Raw genomic sequence first — 21,789 nt, 5'->3', positions numbered from 1 at the left:
TGGTGACTGGACACAGGGCAGTGGCTGGAAAAAAATAAGGGTGAGGGCAATAAGAGGATAAGGCTTGGATTACTGAAAATACCTGTCCAAATGCTTTGTCCTTGGGCAGATTACTGTTCTTATTGCTGTTTTATAGTTTTGAGAAATTGAAAAAGGATTTTGTTTAACATTGAACAAAGGAGATTAAATAGAAACCTTTCCTGGCATTTTTCTACTGTTTATATTGAAATTATTTTTTTTAAATATATACCTGGATTTAATTTTGCATTAAATATTAGTTTCAAGGAGTTGCAAAAGTGTGACTTTTTTTGAAAATATTGAGTGGAGGCATCTTCTTATGGGTTTTTTTTTTTTTGTCCAAGTAGTTTTTGTTGAAAAAAGTTTATCTACTCAGTTAACAATCTTAATACTCTGATGCCATTCATATTAAGTTCTTATATTTATAGACTGTTAAAATACTGCTTGGTAATTTTAAACTAATATAGATGTTTGGTTTAGTTTAGTCAAGAAATAACAGCTCAGTAAATAGCGTGGCAACATTGCATTTGAGGAGAGGGAGAACAGAGACGTAACGTGGGATCTTTGTAAAGAGAAAAGCTTCTAGAGGATGGTGGCTTTTGAATCCTATTCCTAGTTTAAGCATAAGTGTTGAAAGGCAGCCATGTGTTCAGATATCTGTTATATGAATTGTTCTTAAGGCTAGTAATTTTTTCCATGGCTAAGGCTTCCCAGATTTCTTTTAAGCCATCTGTCGAGGAAAGAAGAGAGCATTAGATTGTCAGACATTGTTTTCAAAGCTCAGTAAAATATTAGCTATTTAACCCTTGCATTACTTAATTTGAGAGAGGACTTTAAGTGAGGACTATTTATTTTAAGATTTCTTTTTTTTTTTTTTTTTTATAAATGCAGAAACAGAGGAGACATTGCATAACTCACTGTCGATAGTAAAGCTAAGACTGGAATATGGCAGTTCTGGGCTTCTGGTCTCGTAACAATGCAAATTCTTTTGATATGTAAGATAATATGCTACTGTGATATTTTTGGTTGAAATAAATTGTAGACGATCATTCAAAATACTGATCTTTCCTTCCTTGAGCCAAGGAAGACAATGAATAGAAGGAATTGTTGCTTCCCTTGGTGAGGTTGAGTGAGTGAGCTCTAGCTCCTGGGGTAGCTGTGGCTTCCTCTGCTGCTGTGCCTGTCACTGTCCCTGTACGATGAGGACTTGTCTGTATTTCCTAGCAGGGTGTTTGTCTCACATGCTCCTGTTTGCTGAAGATTCAACCATATCGAGATCTTCTAGTGAATTCAGTTCTCAAAGCACAGGCTTGTTGTTGGCTTTCTAAATTACTATCAGTTATTTGTAATGATCTTGTGGTATGTCTGAAATGAAGTAAATTTTTTTTAAAGGAATTTAAATGCAGAATCTTCTTTACAAGGTTGAAAATAGCTACTTAGAGGAAGGAGTGGGATCCTGAAGACATTGGGGAGGGCTCAACCAATAACAAAATACGTGGTAAGTAGGTAGTGTGTCTAGTGAACAGCTAGCGAAGGATGGTTTCCCTAAGGTAGGGAATGACTGTTCCTCCAGATGTTGCCCTGCGGAGCAGCCCTGATCCAGTGAAATCCCTCAGAAAGCAGAAGGAACTCCTTGCAGCTCTCTTCTTTCGACATTATGGGCAGCCAAATTCTCAGAACCATCAAAAAAAGTTACATGGCTTCGTTACTCTTTCCCAGCTACACTGTGTGGGAAGAAGAGGACACTCAGAACTCAGTCTCTGGCCAGATGAATCCCTGTCTTGTTCCTGGTAACCGGGAGAAATGCCTAGAAAGTAGTAGTAAAGGGTTGCATAGCACTGGAGGTAGCATCATGGAAAGATGAAAAGAGCTTATTCCCCTGAGCATATAAATAATGTGACTGTGCCCTATTAAGATAGTTTAGATCTAATAATTGCTGTCCGTTGATTTATGTGCCTTCATAAAAATCATTTCTACAGGAAAATACAAGACACTTCATTCTAATGTCAAGAAAGAAATACAGCTCTGAGAAGGCAGTAGATGTAATAATTTCCAAATCCTTTGTGGCATGTATGGGAGTATATTGGATTGTTCCTTCTCCTAATAGGGTCCCTTTTATTGAACCGGGCAGCGAGTTTGAATTTACCAGTAACAACAATAGTTTCTGAATCATCTCTGGGGTAATCGCAGGAAAACCCCTGAACTGCAGCTGTAGGTGTAGCGTCAGCCAAATTGTGTTAGTATTTAGAAGCATGGAGAGAACAGGAGGCAAACACGGCTTGTGAAAAGTCTGCCAGTTCTTTTGAGCTGTGAGGTTCTGCAGGTGAACTAATAGCTTGCTGAGATGAAAACCCACCCCCTTCTCCCAGGGACGGTTCTCAGAACGACAGGAATGCATGGGTGGCTTGATTCCCTTCCTGGGAGGATCTGCAAGGCAGGCTAGTAAATGATGACTTGCAGCATTTTTTATGGCCTATTGTACAAGAAGTGTGCTGCGGATGTCCTTGGTTGTCATCAGCCATTGCAGAATGCTGTAAATCATCCTTATTTTACTTTGTGAATTGTAAAAACTATCATACATTTCATAGGTATCTCAGGACAAGATAGCAAATTTGAAGTTGGTTGGGTTATTGGGTTTTTTTCCCCCCCTGTGAATTTATAGCAAAGTCTTGAGAATAGCGTCTTACACAGTTGGAAAAATAACTGTAGATACAAAGAGCAATACATTGTCTTCAGTTTGTGCACACAGCTCCCTCTGACATCAAGGGCAATAGGTGGCCCATAGAATGATTATGTTGTGGAAAAGGAGTGAAAATATGAAGAAAGGTGTGCTAAGAGAAGCTGACTGTTGGGAAGGGTGGAAGTGAATAAAATGATTTTCCAGTGGCATTTTGTTGTTGGCTTCTTACGTACAGGAATAGCACAGAAAATTACAGCTGCTGTCTTCTATCCTAGTTAGTATCATCTGGTTTGTTGATAGTTTCTCTTCTGCATTTCATAATAATCGCAAGTCACTGTCCACTTGTGAGTAGAATTACTTGTTTGACATATGCAAAGAAGAAATCTCCAAAGCAAATTTTATTCATTAAAGAGCTTCTTTTTTTAACCTGATAAAACAAGTGTATAAGCCATCATCTTGCTCAAAATAGCTGCCAAATTCTCCTAGGGATATTATTGGTATATATTAAAAGAGGAAATAATTTCAGCGTGGGGAAGCTACTCTTCAGGTTGTGTGCATCTTCATTTAAAATTCATCTAGATACTTCTCACATATTTGAGGATGTAATCTGGCCACAATGGTAGAAGAAAGCAGCAAGTAAGATGTTATACCATGAGTATGTTAAAGCATTGAAAATCTGTTTGTTGCCTTCCATTCAAATTCTGATCCTACATAATTGATAAAATTCCTGACTAGAATTCTGTGGAACTGGTATTTCTGTATAGGACCAGATGCACTGTTAAATGCTCATTGACATTAACATGGTCTCATCCCTGAAATGAAAACGAACCCTGTTTTTATCCCTCTTTACATGATCTCTTGCAATCTCCTGTTCTTAGGTTTATCACATTAAAATGCCTTTCTAGGAATCAGCTGTTATTTCTGAGAGAGGTTGGACAAATAGAAATATCTGAAAAGGCTAAATATAATTTTGCATTCTGCCTTGTTGTAGAGAGGGGAACAAAAAGATCAAAGAAAGCAAATATTAGCTTTATTTTCTGTGGCAACTCCAATAATTATTTTTTTATATTTTTTGCCCACTTTTTGTCTTTTATCGGAACCATGAGCTTTACATTTCATGCACGGTCATGGAATATAAGAGCATAATTTTCATGCAAGGACATAACGTTGCCAGCTGAAAATAGTTAGCAGTTTGTATTACAAATATATCTTCTAATTTTCTTTTCTATAATTACAAAGCATTCTGTAATGACATTGACTAAAATATCTGCATTCTATGAATAGTTACTTACAAAAACCATAAGTTTGTTATGTAGTTCTCAAGCACAATCCAGATAGTCTGTATATATTAATGAAAAAGATCCCTGAACTGCAGTGCTTCTGAGGCTTTTATGAACTATAATGGTTTTTGTCTTACAATTTGTTTGCAGATGAAAACTTGTCTTGCACTTAAAGACATAAAAGACCCACAGCAAAAGGTGCACAGTTTTTTGTTTGTGGTGGGGTTTTTTTTGTTGGTTTTTTGGTTTTTGTGGCTTTTTTTTTTCCTGAATAGAAGTTCTGTTAATATATACAACTCAGGGAAGAATAATCTATGAAAACAATGAGATCAGCAGATGCTAGCGGAGGAGAACCCAGAACCACATCCTCTGTTGAGGCTTCTAAAACCATGCTGTTGCATTTTCAAATAGCTTTTAGTTAAAAAGTAGGGGGGGGGGGGGGAGTGGAGGGGAGGAAGCATTCAGTAGAAAATACTTTTCTTTTTTTTTTTTTTTTTTTCTTTAAAGTGCCCAAGTGCTAACGTAATTACAAAAGGGAACAATAAGATTGTTAATATTCAGTGGCAACATGGAAGGAAAAATGCAGAAGAGAACAGCAGCTGAGAGAGTTTTTAATCAGAGTCCCTTACAAAGTCCCAGAAAAAGACACAAGAGGTCTGATGAGACACAGCTGCACTAATCCTTGTATTAAAAAAAAAATTCAGAAGGAAGGGGCTATGTTAATGAAAGATTGATAATGCAAGACACAGTTGGCTAGAGAAGATTAATGTATTAAAACAACAGCCACAACAAAGGATCCAGCAAGTATACTCTGATTGTGCAACCACATCCTGCCATGGATGTTTAAATGCAGCATTGCACAAACCCACACAGCTCCCAGCAGGAATTTTTGTGAAAGTATGAGGATGCGGCATGCTTAGAGCAGCCTGCCTGTGGTTACAGCAATCAGACCATGAGACTCGTCCTACTCCTGGGATGGACCTTAATGCTTGTAGCACTGGCATTTGTGTTCCCCTGAAAAATCCAGTGTGGAGCAGGAAAAGTTTTTTCATAGGAAAATAATCAAGGCCAGTATGTTCTTCTGAAACAATTTAACCGAAACAATTAAGTTTTTTTTCTCACAAACAGGATTGCTTTTCTGGAGAATGCTCAGCTGCCTTTATCCTAGATATTCTTCTTTGGGTCACATGTAATACCCGCTAAGCAGCTGAAATATTAAAAAAGAAAATTCACATTCCTTCTTCTACATAGTTTTGTTGAGTCTTTTTGCAGGTTTTTCTTGGTTTTTTGGGTGTATTGTTCTTTTTCATTTATTATTTTTTTATTATTATTTATTTAATGATACTGAGCAATGTAGGGAGATGTGTAACATATCATACACAAGCCAAACTCTCCATTCTTCTGTCAGGTTTTTAAATAACTTGGATTAAGTCCCAGGTTGGAGTGTGAGAGATGCCATCATGGCTTAAAGTATGCCTGATGCTTATATCTCTCCCCTTTGCTCCTTCACACATTGCTGTTGGCGCTGTGCCCCACACCCCTGGCAGAGGTTGTTACTGAGCAATAATCAAGGTCCTGCCCTGTGGCGAGTAAGAATTCCTCAAATGTTGAATCAGCAGTCTGAGCATGATGGATAGCTCTGCAGTATTTTCTTACAGAGATCATTAGGACCATATACTTCTATTCCACCTATTCGTCTAACTCCTGCATCTCATGAGACCTGAGGGCAGCCTGTGACCTATCTGCAAAACCTGGGCAAACCTGGAACCTGACCAAAACAATGCAAACTCTTACTTTTTAAAATTTTAAGTGGTACATCTTGCACATACGAAACACCTGCTTGCTTCTACATTGCTGACTTTGTCCTATTTTGACTCTAATTTACAGCTTAATTTGCCTTTGACACCTTCCTTTCCAACACAGTATTTTCATTCACTGAATAGCTGCTACCTTCTGGAAGCATTTAATTGGATCCATGGATTAGTGTAGTTTCCTCTATCGTGTTTTTCATCTGCAGGACACAAATCACAGGCAACTGCAAATAGCTGGATCCTTTTTTAAGGAAGACTTGGTAACTGAGTTCCTATTCATCTAGTTTTCTAAATAAAACAGTTTTCAAATTCCCATATGTTTCATGACACAGTTTCCATGTTCACCACGAAACAGCTTAATGGAAAACAGAGGCATTTTTAGGCATTGGATTGATACACTATAACTGACCTACAATTTTTCTGGCAAATATCAGGTGGTGACGTTTGTTTAAAGCATGCATCAAGGAAGCATGTGATATTGGCACTTGATGCTTTTTTAACACTCTTCACATTTCCAGAGCAGTTAGAAGCTGTCTAGAGAATTCCTGGCAAACTTTACTTGAAAACTACCCATCTGGAGTAGCACTTTCCTAATTGACCATAATAAGAAACCTGTGATTAGTTTCATAGGGACACAGAAAAGAAGTATACTACAGGATGTCTTGAAGCTAGACTGTGAGGATATTGCTTGCAGTGCATTAACCCTTCCTCCCCATTCTTTAGTATATAGATACAGTGTCTAATCAGTAAATATTTAGAATTTTTTGTACCTCTTCCAATTAAATTACTGTAAATATGAAGTTATTTGTGTTGCTCTTCTAAATAATGAATCTATTTTATGGAACATGCTTGTATATTCATGTTGACCAGTACATCAGGATTTTTAATTATTTTGTCTGTTAAGTGTTTTAATTTATCTTAAAAAAATAGTTTTAAATATTGTTAGGTACTCTGCTTTGAAATGCTAAGTGTTTAGAACTCTGTGGTAGTAAATTTCATTAATGCTGCAGTTGATTACCAATTTCCAACATTAAGTATTAATTAAAACTCTAGCTTGTTTCTAACCTAGTAAAAGTAATTTCCATAGTTCTGTGATGGATAGCATTGTTTTTGCCAAAATTGTCTTGTGCTGTCTCTACTGTATGTATGTTTGTAGACATATATTGAAATTGCAGTTGTCCCTGAAAAGTGCCCCAAGATTATTTATCATTTTTTTTAACACACTCAAAGCATCCTTTTGGGTGTATTTTCTTAATTCTGTGCTTACCTCTTTCACTATATATATGTGGCACTGGTTCTGCAGTTTGCCTTTCTGTATGGTTCCATGGGTGTTTATTGGGGGGAAAAATATCTAAAAGAAGATAGAGCATCCTCTGAAGGTGGCTTACATTATTGCATTTGTGAAAATCTTCATTAAAGAAGGTGGCACTGGACGACTGCTACATGTTTAGTATAGAGTCATAGTAAGGACCTATGGAGTTCTCTGGTCCAGCCTCCTGCTTGAGGGGGAACTGTCACCACCGCTAAATCGGGTCAAGCACAGATCTATCTAACCTTTGGCTCTTAAACTTCCATGGTTGAATATTCAACTTCTGAACAACCTGTTCCAGTGCTGATGTTCATTAGTATCCTTCAGGACAGAGGATTTGGTGTTCATTACGCAACTGATTTCCAGAATGAGAAGGTTGCTCATACTAACACAGGACTCTTACTCTAAAGAAAACTTAGTGACCAATTGCAGAAAGAAGTGTACTTTGCTAGATCTAAATTTCCCTCCTTTGGAGCTCAAGGTATCATCCCTGACATCCTGCCTATAAACATAGTATTAGAATTTTAGAAGTCTGAGCATAAATATTTGATCACGAAATGTTATGCCTGAGTATGCATTTTGGGGGCACACACTTACTGCATATATTATTGTGGTAAGGCTGTTTTGCAACATTCAGTCTTTATTTCTGGTTAATCAGAGACCTGTTACTAGGCTTGTATATATGGTAAGCTTTAATAAACAGAAATTAATGGAAACTTTATGGGAATTCTTTCAGGGAGATATAAGAATTGGAATCCAGAATGAGTTTCTTTTGTGCACTGACTATTTCAGTTTTTTAATCTTCTGGCATTACAAGAACTTTCAATGTCAGACTGCTGATATAAGCTCTATATGAATCTCAGTGTAAACACAAAGTTGTTGATCCCTAACAGTAACCTTAGAATAAGGAGGCTAAGAGGAAAAAGAAGAGCTGAAGTTACAGTGTGATAGCCATTCTACCAACAAACTCATCCACAACTAAATGAAAACCCCTCCGTTCCCAGTATTAATGAACGCAGCTACATTTAATGGAGCCATGGTGGACAACAGTGGTGTTTAAAAAGCAATAAAATCAACTAATGCTTTCATTATAATAATAATAACTACATCAAAGGGATAATACGTACTCAGCAAAATGTCTCCTGTAGTGCATAAACATCACCACCACAGGAGATGTTTATTGCTTTAGACATGCTCCCTTTGATGTATTTATCAGTTAAATGTATTAGTTCTGCTTCACAGTTGTGTGCAGAAATAGCACCAAGGAAGACCATATTTTACATATGCTATACATAGCATCACAACCTTTGACTACCAGGATCAATAAATAAAATTAAGTCAAAGTAGTTGATTACATTTAGTCAACAGTGTGGATGCTGACTATTCACGGCAGCACTGAGACTCCCGCTGCCTTCATGGGTCATTTTTGCGTCAGCTAGAAGGAATATGAATTCTAACAACATCTGATTATGCAAAGATTTTTTTTTTATAGGAAATATTTTCTTTCATTAAGATGGAATTAATTAGGTCATGTCCTTAGATGAAAGAATTATGAGCCCTGCCTTGCGTGTGGTGTCTGTGTATTTTGTCTAAAAGTTACTGTTCCTTCTTCATTGATTTTGATACTGTGATTTAGATAATTAGGTGGCATACTGATTATTGTGCATTAGATTCAGCTGAAATCACTTCATTTATGTTGTGGGTTATTAGCGCATATTGTCCATTTATGTGCATGTATAATTGCAGATCTTGATGTCCTGCATTTACTTCAACTACTGAAAGACAAGAATCTTTTGTCTTCCTGAAAATAACCGAAGTTCTTTATACAAAAACAATAAAGTAGTATTTGAGTCATGTGTGCATAGACCATTTAACTTGAAACTCTCCTTTTTTTAGGGGCTAATGCTTCTACCATTTATTGATGCCATGCAATTTAGATGTGGAACACAGCAGACCCCTACTGAATTATCAAAATGCTTGATACTGTGTACTAGATTTTTGTGTCTCTTTTGCATTGTGGTTTAGTTTGTGGTTCGTTTTTTTTTTTTCCCCTTTTGGTTGCAGAAGTACGGAGGGAGAGTAATAATTACATGTGTGTGCATAATTTTATATTAATTTATATATCATAAGCAAATCCAAACAACCTTGTTTAGTTTAAGGTTCTTTAATGTAGGATATCTGATAATAGAAGTTAAAGGTACATTTTTGTTCTATCTTGTCAGTAGATGGAACAAGTACGTTATGAAAGTTCTTAACTCATTTTTTCATTAGTTTTCTTGCAGAACAAAATACACATTTTGCTATGTTGGGTTTTTTGCCACCCAACACCTGGCAGATGTCTATACTGTTTGCGTTAACAGTTGCCAGAACTCTTTTCCAGAACAACTGAATACAAACTGCAGGTGATACAATGCCTTAACTATTGCGTGTGCGCTCAGCAGTGAAGTTTTCTCCACATGTTCTGCCTCATTGAAATAAACACTAGATACAACCTCGCTAGTGTGAATGCCTAGAAACACGTAATAAGCAGTGACTTACAGCTCTCTTATAAGAAATGCCTTGGTGACCGAGAGTGAGGGAGTATTTAAAATATCTCTACCCTGTCTATTGAACAGTATTTACTCAAGAAAACATGTCAGTGCTATTGGTATTATTGTGACAGGAACAACTAATAAGAAATGAAGCACTTGCTTTACTGAAAAATATTTTAAAGTATTGAAGTGTTAACTAACATGCATTCTTTGAGCAAGGATTTTAGAAATGTGAATAACTTGACACATCATGTCATTCTTAACATGCAGCATGTAATCACTTTAGCCAAGAAAACTAATGCTTATATAGGAATGAAATATATGAGATACAAGGTACAGATTGCACAAGATGGAAGAAATTCCTTTAATTATACCCTTTCCAAATAGATATTTTTTTCCTGTTTGGACTTTTTTTTTAATGTTTTTTAATGTGATAAGTCTTCAGTAATTACTAGTTAATACTGATATTGATTGAGTGTGGCTCTTAAAACATTATATTGTTGATCTTTTATTTATAACTAATCAGAGACTTAATTATTTATTGGTTACATTTCATGTCACATTTAATAGGGTGATGTCTGGGCATATAAACTTCTGTTAATTATATAGGAAAATCTTGTTTAATGGCAAATAGTTCAGTCTGTTTCTTGCAAGCTATTATTATAGTCATACTTTGAATAGAAAGAACTCTAGGATCTCTGTGATTTTTATGAAGACAGGAAAAGGGAGCTTTCAGTTATTTACCTGTCATTTTTATAAGCCAACAAGTGTGATTGCTTGTATACAAATGCTTATTACTTCCACATTGATTTGGTCTTCCTTAATGGCAAAATATGTCATGTTGCATGCATATCAACTGCTAAAATCCATCATATCTGTAAAAAAATAAATCTGGTTTTATCTAAAGATAACCTTCCTATTTTCCTGTTGCCCCTCAGTAGTGTTGGTTTTAATATTTGAAAACTTCATCTCCAAAGTAAATTTGAAATTGTGCTTCTGGAAATACACGCTTTTGAAAGATGGCAAAACCCTAGAGCCAAACATCACACCCACTGACGAGAGCAGCGTGAAACCTCCTGCACAGCCAGGATTTCAAAGAGTATTGGAAAGGGGAGGGGTGCTCATTTTCAGCACAGCGGAGTCTAATCCCTGCACGAGGATATCTTGGTATCTAGATATTCTGGATATTTTGCACCTATTTCTATCTTGTTGCTTAATGTTGTAGAACTTCATGTGCTACAAGAGAAGTCAGTTAAATGCTCTTCTGGCATGTGTCCTAATGTTCCTTTCTAATGATGTCTTGCTCCTGTGCACCATGCAAGCAGAGCGCAGGGCAGCTCATTGGTCATACATGCAGCTCTAATAAATTTGTACTTCATGATCCTTTTCTTCAAATGTAAGTGTCATTTGTATTGGGGTACTGGCATTTGCAAAATTCACAGATCAAATACAACTGGATTCTGTGAAAATGTGAGAAAATAGTAATGTGTTCCTTTGTGGAAAAATACAGATTTCCCGTTTTTGCTTTGACATTAGAACAAAAACAACTTTCAGAATTTTGGATACCTCAAGAAATCCAGGTTTTGTTTGAACTGACCTGATCTGAGGAACCTCACGATTTGTTTTCTTTCCCATGTTGCCTTCAATCCACAGGACACCAAACTGTATTTTTGCACTGCTTCTGAACTACTGTAATGCTGTTTAGATGACTGCTTGCGTTAGATCAATTCTGTATGCTGCTGTTAGTGTGGCTGGATTTTGTCTTCCTGAAGATAAGCATCGTCTGCTTTTTATGTTCAGCTCGCCTGTTTTTTCAAGGTCTGTGTCTTTTAATACACGGCTCTTAAGTGAAACTAATGCCCTGGTCAAATAATAGGCTCCCTCTCCAGAGATGATTTGCTTTAACATTGCATGAGCTTCCAGAGGCAAAAGCAAGGTGTAAAAAGGTGAGGTTTCCACATCAGAAAGTGCTCTATTTCTCCGGAACAAAGATGGCAAAGTAACGTGCTCCAACTCAGAGGTGCACAGGACAGGGTTCCTGGCCATGCTATGTGAGCAGCCAGGGAGACATGTGGCTTGTCACCAGTGGCTTTATGGAGTCACTGCACTCCTGAATGGGAAGATTTCTGGGGAAGCACTGAAACAGGCACAGTAACGTACCTTCCACAGTGTCTGGAGATGGTAAGACAGTGTTGCTAGTCAGCATGGCAAATCTGGGAAAGGTGCCTGGCAAAGAACTTGTGGTGGTGGTGCTGATAACAGAATTTACAATAAGTCCTCAGGAAAGAAGCCAGAGCTCTACAAGAGTGATAGGGAAGGGGGGTGTCTGCTGCGAGGACGGTATTTCTGAGGGGGCCTTGGGGGCTTTACAAGGGTGGGGGGAAGAACTGGGAACTTTGAACAAGTGCATTAAGAAAGAACATCTTAAATGGAGGTTTCTAGTTCAAAAGCTGACATTGGAGGGCCAGGACCTGTGCATATCTCCCAGTTACCTGCAAAAAGCAGCTTGTTACCTTGTTTTAATTGGAAAACGGCCTAAGCTTTGAATTCACATCACTCCTGGAAGTGAGATCGGATCCAGATTAGTATCAGAGCTTGCAAAAGCTGCCTAAGAGCTAAAATCTCATTTAGAGATTGCCTTCATGTTCTCCCAAAAATGTCATATCGCTCAATTGTTATGTTTTTTTCCCAGGTGCTGGAGACTATAAAACATACTAGATGTCTTTTCAGTAATGTGAAAAGTGTTGTGGGTTTTTTTTTTTCCCAAGATTATACTGCAAAAGAAAAACATTGGAGTTGAAAAGAATTTTTAGCACGAGTACGTGAGTCTGCCACAAATAAGATGAAGGAAAATAAAACAAAATGGATTTATAAACCATAAAAGCACTGTCAGGTTTTTAAAATGCTAGTATTCTTTGCTGTCTTTAAAGCTGTACATGGCTTTTTCTTAGTTCTCCCTGTTCCTGGTACTGTGTGTCCTGACAGTCTTAAGAAACAACCAGCGCTGGTAACAAGCTCCGTACCCCTGCAAGGATGTGCCCCTCTTCGGGTATATAGTGGAGTGACTTGAACAGGTTTGGCTGGAGGAACTTGGCTTGTTTTGGTTGAAAAGAGACTAGCAATATCTCGTCCCAGTTAAGGATGTAGAGGATTGCATGGACATGCATATTGCATAGACAATATGGAAGAAGATGGCTAAATCCATTTCTTGTGCACAGGTTTTCTTAGCTACTCAACTCTGGAAGATATAAGGGATAAACAAACCCAGGACCTAAATTGCAAGCTTTTGCAATACTACTACTACTACTACTAAAGCAGGTGGTGGGAATTTGGTAAGATAACCTCCAAAGAACATAAAACTCATCCGCTTACTTGATTTGCCCTTTTGCTACAGTTGTTTCTGATGTGGAGCAGGATGCAGAGTGCCGTAATGAGTAGGAAATGTGCCCCATCAGCAGAAGGGTCCGTGATGGTGACCTCCTCCAAGTTTCTTTGTGTTCTCCATCCACAGAGGAAGCACAGCTGGCTGTAGCCTGCAGTGTCGGCAGCTCCAGGCTACCCCCTGTGCCCTGGGGATTGGAATTAGAGGAGGTCAGATCTGTTAGTACCGCTGCAGTACAGGTTGAGTGTTTTAAAAAACAGTCCTCAAGGACTGAAACTTTAAGGGAGATCCAGCTAGTTATAGTGTGTCAGCATCTCTCAGAAGGGTGGTAGATCCACTGCTGACACTAGACTTGTTATAGTCACCGTTGTTTGTCATGACACTCAAATGCAATCCTGGGACCAGCCCTGTACTAAGCTGCTCTAGCTCTACCATGTTACCTAGCTTATCTTGCCATATGACCAGCGCATGATGTTGTTTTGAAGGCTTGTAAAATAGATTTATTTGTACATTTTCTAATGCACAGCTGCCCACTCTCTTCCTCCCAGGCCAGCCTGGCTGACAGCCCTGCAGCTTCTCAGCTGGCAGGAGAGAAGGCGGTGGGGTGAGGGGACATGAACTGCAGCCCTGCAAGGCTTTCCCTGCAGATTTCCCTTCCCTTGCACAGCCCGGCAGCAGAAGCCCCTGTCTCTCTCTGTACAGCTCTTGCCTGTACATATAGCAGTTAAAGTTGTTAGGGGCTCATCTGCTATCAGATTTGATACAGTCAGGTCTCTCTGGAGGAGTGGGTTCAGAGGCAGATCTCCTCTTTTGTTTCCCTTCACTTTACTGAGCAACTTTCTTCTCTTTATTTTGCAGGATGACCTCTGCTTTCCCTGCATATTTTTATTTGGGAGCTCTCACTTCACCATGCTGGTGACACTTGAACTGCTTAGCAACATATGGAAATTAAGAACAATCCTGAGTTGCAACATTTTCTACCTTTCAGCCCCCTAAGGGTGCTAAAAGCCACAGCTCATTGCTTCAGCTGCATACAGGTAGCATGTGCAACTGTTAAAATTCAAATTGCTAATCAAGAACAATTGTTGCGAACAATGATAGATTAAAACTGGTTTAATAAATAATAATATGTTGTCTTCTCTAGCAAAGAAATCAAGTCATCACATCAATCTTTGGAGGCTGGGAGGGCAGCACCATTCATTAGAAGTGCAATTCTGGTGGGTTTGGTGAGTTTTTTTGAGGGGGGTGGGGGGTTGGGGGGTTGATTTGTTTTTTAACCGAAACAGAAAGCTATATGCTTTTAAACCAACTTGTTACTAACACAGATTCCACACGGCAGATGCATTGTTTTGTAGTAAGTGATATATTTCAGAGCTTATAAGATGTACTATCTCCTGAAAAATCCTCTTGCTGCTTTCCAGGTTGTCAGCAAGGTCTATGTCATATTTGTTTCTGTTCAGTGTGTGCCTGGAGAAAATGCTTTTCCATTTTATTGCACATTTAAATTTCAGAATGTATCTGGAATTTACCCTTCCCTGATCTGTATTTTATTAGTGCATAGTATGGTACCGTACTAAGTGTGTCTTTAGTTTTTTGGATTGTGCACATTTATGTTGTGCTTCATCCAGGGTAAGTCCTCCTGAGAACCCCACTTCATAACGAAGGGGGAGGCTCATCATGCCCTCATTTGCTTCAAAGACAACTACAGACACACTTTCTGCTTTAGCTGGAGATTTAGTTTAGTTTAAAGGAAAGGGAGTAGATGTTAATGAGAATATATTGTCTTAATTTGCATATTAGATGAGATAAATATTGAGTTAATTTACACTTAAGATGGTTTTTATTGCTATCTACCTGTTCCACGGTTATATTCAATAAATTTTACACACCAACTGTGTATAGTTTGGAGGAATAATGTGAAAATATGTTATTTTGATGAATAAAACCAATGGGGGACTGTTTCTCTTATCTACATTGGTTTGTATTTGTTTTTGAAACTCTTAATAATAATTTATAATAATTTATACTCATACCCTCCTGATCTGTTTGCTGGTGGCTACCTATGAAACATGAACAGGTGTGTAGGTGCATACAGCTGCTTTGCAAGCTGGGGGTGCAGGTCACCCAGTTGCATCCTTGGAAGCTGTGGAGATATCTGCTCACCTTAGCTACTAAAAAGTATAAGAAAGCTCAGACATTGTGGTGGACTGTTCTTCTCTTTTTGTGTGGAAGGGATTCCAGGAGCAAAATGTGGGCCGGAAAATAAAACTACAGAAATTTTAATTATTTGCACCACGTATCCTTGAAAGAAAATTCAGAAGAATGTTTAAATACTGGAGCACCGAAACTGTGCTTTGTCAATCACATGTGACAGTAGGACATGTACTAAAAACATGTTTGGGAAGACGGAATATTCATGTAGATATACTTAAATTCTATCAGTTAATGTAGATGTAGATGGTTTGAAAGAGCCCAAAGAGTTTACAAGAAGGAGCAAAAGGTGTTCTGGATGTTTTAGAATTTCTGCTTCCTCTGTCTTCTCTCTCCAGCTGCATTTCCTCATTATAGATGTGAGAAGCATCTTTGCAAATCCTACTAACAAAACAATTTCATTCCCTGATTGTCTTCTGAATATAATTCTTTCCTTTGGAGAAGGGGAATGTGTTTTTGTGTAGCACAGAGGTTTTCAATCAAACTTCATATCACAACGCACTACCTGTGTTTCCACATGCGTTAAGCATATTGTGAAACAACATTTTAAAAAAAGACTGAAATTGTTAGGTGGTTTGCAAAATGCTGGCCATACTGTTACACTGATTGACTTGTCCACTATGTTAAATGTTTGAAATGCCAAGCATGATTTATCGAAAACCTATTAAAAAAGTAATATATATATATATATAAAATATTCTGAGGCACAGCAGTGTAAGCTTGTGTCACTGAGTCAGCCTGCCTCTGCAGGATACGTCAAATCTGTTCTCATGATCAGATGTGCAAATGTGAACCGAATTGTTACTGTTCTCAGCTACCCTGAGGGCTACTGGCTCACTGGGGAGCAACATCTCTACAAAACCTCAGGCCTGAAGAGACATACGTGTTCTGAGGGTCTTGTTCGGAAAAAAGCAAATGGTTTTACTGGCAGTTAAATGTTGTGTTTCCTCAGTAAGTTCATGGTGACCCATGTAACACTGAGGGGCATTTCCTGAATATTTTGGGTCTGATAGCAGATGCACCAGGAAAGTAATGGAATATTTTACATATTCTTCTCAGGTTAGTACAAGTATAGTAAGCTACGCTTTAAATATGTATTATAATATTCTTACTGTAAAATGAACAAATTGTAGAACAAATTTAAAAAGCATTTTTGCTTTAACAAGAAGACATCCTGTCTCCATTGAAACATTAAACTAATGCAAAAAGTGCTTCCTAATCTTAAAGCTGATGATGGGGAAAGGATATTTTGAATATTTGCCATTATTTAATTTTTTTCTACTTGAATTTTTTTACACTCTCTTTACATGAACAACCTCAGAGAAATATAACAAAACCTTTAACAAAGATGAAAGTTTAACTTTGAAATTAATGAAACATTGTGCTTGGTGCTTTTTTTCTTTCCTTCCCTCTCACTGAAAAATGCCTCTCATTCATTTAGAATTGCTCTTGAAAAAAAGAAATCAGTTATCTGTAAACATCTACTTAATTAAACTTTGGAAGACTTGATTGGTAAATTATTGTGCTAACAGACCTTGCAAAAATATTCTTCCCATTCAGATGTAAAAATACCTCTGCTACCACATCATCTATAGAGATCTCTCTGTCCTTGGAATTCTCTTCAGGTATCATTTTCTAGCCTTGCTCCACTGGACTGCTGAAGTAGTTTCTGAGTCCCCACAGTCTTTCTTTGTAAGAAAAAAGGAAGATGTTTCCTACTTTCTCCCTTTACTACCATGTGAGCCACTAAAAATTAACCTGTCTGAACTCTGTAATAGTAGAAGTTGTCATTGTATACTTGTGCAAACAATAATTCAAGGGGATGCTTATGTAGTCTTAACAGAAAAGGAAAAACATTTCCAAGTCTCAGCAAAATCTTTTAAAACAGATACATCTGCATTTGGGATGATTCAGAGTGTGTGAAATAAATCAGGTGTAAAAGCTGTAACAAGCATCATAAAAGATTCAGAAAGGTATTGCATCGGCCTGGATGAAAAGAAAACAAACATAAATCACTAGGTTTCAACTAATGTTGTGTCAGGTTTGTTTCTGGATGTTTTTTCCCCCTGCTTAATAATGTTCACTGGAAAAAGTGTCAAGTTAAAAAGGGATATGGGGAATTTTTCCAGGCTACATCACAGATGTCGCAGATGTCACAGACTATCAGGGACAGCTGAGAGTGATGATAGAAAGCGTGGTAATATCTTTATGTTGCTTTTATGTAGCTCCCTGTTCCCTAATGCACTTTCTCTTCTAGAGCAAAACTGTCCAACGCTTTCGAGTCATGATTGTATCCCTCCAGTTATGATGTAACTTATTTCAGCAAGTAGTAATCTAGTCTTAAAAAATTATATATCGCATGTGTATGTATTATTATGAGACTTTCAGGAGCAGTTTAGAGATATTTTCAATTTTTAAACGAAGTCTTAAGTCTTATTGGCCAGTTTGTGCACTGCTGTTGATTCTTTTGCTCTGTCACAGCAAATGAAAGAACAGTAATTTTAATTTTATAGCTTTGAACTTTGCAATTATCAATGCAGTCATTTTGCTGTAATTTGTCAGAATAGTCTCCTAAAATGTACTTGGGTTTTAACTGGAAATTGAAACAATTGATAAAAAAGATTTAAAACAAAAAAGAAAAAAAAAATACCTTTTTAGATTGGATTTCCACAGAGAAGGTTACATCTTTATAGCTTTGGCTGATGTATTACTTTAAGAGAATGATGTAGGCTTATGTACTCTTTAAAAATAAAAAAGGAACAGACTTTGAATTTGATAAAATCTGATTGCTGAAATAAAAGCTATTGAACATGAGAAGGATAGCAAGAGAATTAGAGTGGTGGCAGGTTATAAAGTGAAATGGTCATTGAGTAAGGCTCATTTTGAACACTTGTATTAAAATTTAATGGAATTAAATGGTCATATATTAATTATCCACATAAATTGAAAATATGAGCTAAGAATGTGGAAAATGGCAGTAGATTAGTGATTGCTTTTGCTCTCTGTCTCTAACAAAGTGAAGCCATAAAAAACTTCTGTAGTTTTTCATTTAAGGAATTAACTCCTAAAAGATTAAAGAAAGTCTCGATGCAGACCAAAATGTTTTCGTATATTTTTCTGTAAGCAGCTAACTTGGCCTTGCAAAGAAAAATAAATCTAGCCATTTAGCATGCAGATGTGTAAGAGCTTAGTTTGTTTCTTGCCTGTTACTTGTAAAGGCTAATAATTTCAGTGTTTACACTGAACTTTTAATTAGGTGTCTTTGATTCATTAGATTTCCATTTAACTAAGAGTCAGTGTCTTTATGCCTCATGAACCATGCCTGTTCTAGAAATAGTTCTTACGTTTTGTCGTTGCTCCCTTTAAACTTAATATTTTCAGTTTTGTTTCTTACTTTACTAATAATTCAGTGCCTGAAGCAGCAGGTGAGGATAAAATGGCACAGTACAGTTCTTGCATTGCTGTCTCTTTCACATTTAAAAAATTCAGAGACAGAAAGACACCTCCACACCCACCCCCCAGTCATGAGAAACAGAAGAAAAACCTGTCCTCCTGTATTAACCTCTCAACTTCAAATAAAAGATAAAATTCTAGGAAACATAAGGAAACAAATATGTGCATCTCTCTTTCAGAACAATGTTTTAACAGAGGATGGAATAGCAGGTATAGCCCTTTGGGTCTAGATAGACGTTCATAAGGTACCTCTTAATCAGGGTAAGAAACTGAATCCTGAAATGCGTTTTCTCCTAGCTGTAGTCAGGCATGGATCTCATTGGCAAGAGACGGGCAGAAAAAAGGCAAAAAAAACCCAATCCAAGTATTTTTTCTGGGTTTTAAGTAAGGAGGACAATAGATAATATAGAACTTGGACAGAAAAGTGAAAGATTCAGTAGTAACGTGTATAGAGATATGGATATTGCCATATATAATGTAAAAGCAGAAGGTGGTGAATTTAATATATCAGAATGATTGGCTGGCTTTGTGTTATTAAAGAGCAAACACTGATAAAACTGGAGATAAAGGAGAGTGGTGTAAAAAGCAATGAAAAACAGTTTAGGCTAGATAGCTCTGATCTCTTAGAAAAGGTAGTGGCTTTCTAGATGTAAACTTCTGGTCTAGTTATATCTGAGGAGCTGATTTGGTATGTACTGTGGAAAAATGTTATTTAAGCTGAAGAATTGTGAAGTGAACTGGTAAGGAGACAAATGAGTATGAGCGAGGGAGAACCCTCTGAATAAAAGGAGAGTAGTCACAGGGTTCTTGAAATACAGGGTTTGGGATCACACAGCTATCTTCCTCAGTGGTGCCAATACCAAGGTGGGAACACGGCAAAGAAATTTGCTGATGATAAAGTTGAAATCCTCAACAGAGGGGAGAACTGGAGCACTGTGTAGGAGGAATGTTTTTTCTGTAAAGTAGAATTACTGGGATCAGGTTAATGATATAAAGTTCACCATTGTGCTTTTGTGGTATAGTAAAATAATTTTTGTTTGTGTGGGAGTGCTTTGGGGAAAGAGATAGAGATGAAACAGTTGGCTGTGTTTGTCAGATGCAGGATGGCTGTGACCACAGAGCGGCGGCCAGAAGGAAAGGAATGCTGAATCTTCTGTTGGACTGGGATAGGTGTTTCCAGGAGAGAAATTTGATACTATGGTAAAAGGCATTGATGAAATTTTATTTTGAATGATATAGAAAATATTGTTTCATGTGCAGAAAGTATTTTGATCTAGGAAAAGGAATGCCTATTTTAAAGGAGAAACTTGACCTAAGCATCATCTTTAACTTAGCCAAAGAACTGCTTTTTGCCTTTATATCACGCATCAGAGCCAGCTGCAATTTCAGTTGAATGGATCTTTGAGGCAAGGTAGGACCTAGGAGGTTCCTAGGTGAGGATGGACTCTTGCTAACACTGCAGAGGGGTTTTGTCTGGTTGAGCTGGCTGCTCTGCGTAAGTACAGCTGGCTGGTCTGCCCTTTGAGGGATTTGCCCATGAGACTAGAGGCTGGGGTGCATTTTTTCCACATGCTGAAATCAAAATCAAAAGGTGGAGTAAATGAAACAGTACTAATCATTAGAATTATACCATACATTCTGAGATGAAAGGGGATATTTCCGTCTTCTAGGCAAATAGGTTGTGTTTGGTTACTGCAATCTTTGCTAATCTCCTGGAGAGGTAAACCCACAAACTGCCCTGTGTTCATATATGGCTCAGGCAGGGACCAAATCTGAAAGGTTTTCCCATGCTTTTGCTATTCTCCAGAACTTTCAACCCTGCAAAAGGATCAAAGTTAATTGAGCTACCTGACAACTAACCGCAGCTGTGAATTTAAATGGGTTCTCTGTTGGTTTATGGTTTGTTTATTATTTCCCCCCCTCTCTTATTTACTTATGATGGAGGAATTTGTATTTTTTTAAAGATTCTGACTTCCTTTACTGGCACTGAATTTGTCACGCTGGCATTTACAACCTCAGAAAAAATGTTTGGATAAAGGAAATATAGTGAAAAGAGTTAGTGTGCATATTGAAAGCAATTAAAGAGAAATTTAATCCAAAACCAAAATATTCCATTTGTCTGCCAGGCTTACTAAACTTTATGAGCTTTTATCTAGATTTTAAGTAATAATCATTATTATTATAATAAACAATTCCAGGGTCCTGTGTTGAAATTCAAAAGTTTCTTGCCATAGGCCAGTTCTGGTTATAAAACATATTTATTTTTATGTGCTCCCAAATGCCTTGTGCCATGGCTTTTCTGATGTAGTAAAGTGGGAGGGTAGCCTAGGGATTTACTCATCATGTTTAATGTCAAGAGAAGTATTTCCTTTAGGTTTCGTGTCACTGTCAGCAACAAAGCAGAAAGTAAGAACTCTGTAGCTCCTCTTCTCTCTGAGACATCTGCAGCAGACAAAATTCTAAACCCCTCAATTCCCAGTCATGAATGAACTATAAAAACAATGTGTCAGAAATGAAAATTGTTCCATCATAATTTTTCACAGTTCTTTTTGACAAAAGCCAAACAAGTCTCATGAATACACATTTTCTATAACCTTATACATTATGTATCAGGGTATAGTAGGAGTGTTGGGAATTACTTGTCCCTAGTAAGGGCCTTTGAAAATGCATAGTTGGTAAACAAACCAAACCCTAGGAGTGTATGTACTTTTTTACATATTATATTATCAGCTGCTTTGTGAGTGATGGCAGGGACAGCACTTCAGCACTACACCTTTCGATAAATCTTCCGATATAACAATATGTGGTAGAGCACTTGGTATCTTCCCATTGTGAACTACAATTTCATGCTACCCAAAACTGTTCTGAGAAGTCTGAACAAATTCCCACCAGAGACTGTACCACCAAATGTTGCTAGAAATGTGATAAGAACTGGTGTTAAGCTGTGTTAAATATGGTTAGTTGTTCGTCATATCACATGGTGTTTTTCAAATGGCAGGCATCTGAACCCGGAGTAACAGCATCTTAGTGCCTTACTGTGACACATGGGGACATAGCTTTTCAGTCTCTTAAGCTTTTTAAACCTGTGTATTGATCACCGCTATAAAGGTGTTA

This window comes from Falco peregrinus, chromosome 14, assembly GCF_023634155.1.
Source record: "Falco peregrinus isolate bFalPer1 chromosome 14, bFalPer1.pri, whole genome shotgun sequence".
Lineage (NCBI taxonomy): Eukaryota > Metazoa > Chordata > Aves > Falconiformes > Falconidae > Falco > Falco peregrinus.
The sequence above is the reverse complement of the archived record's forward strand: the minus strand, read 5'-3'. Positions refer to the sequence as shown.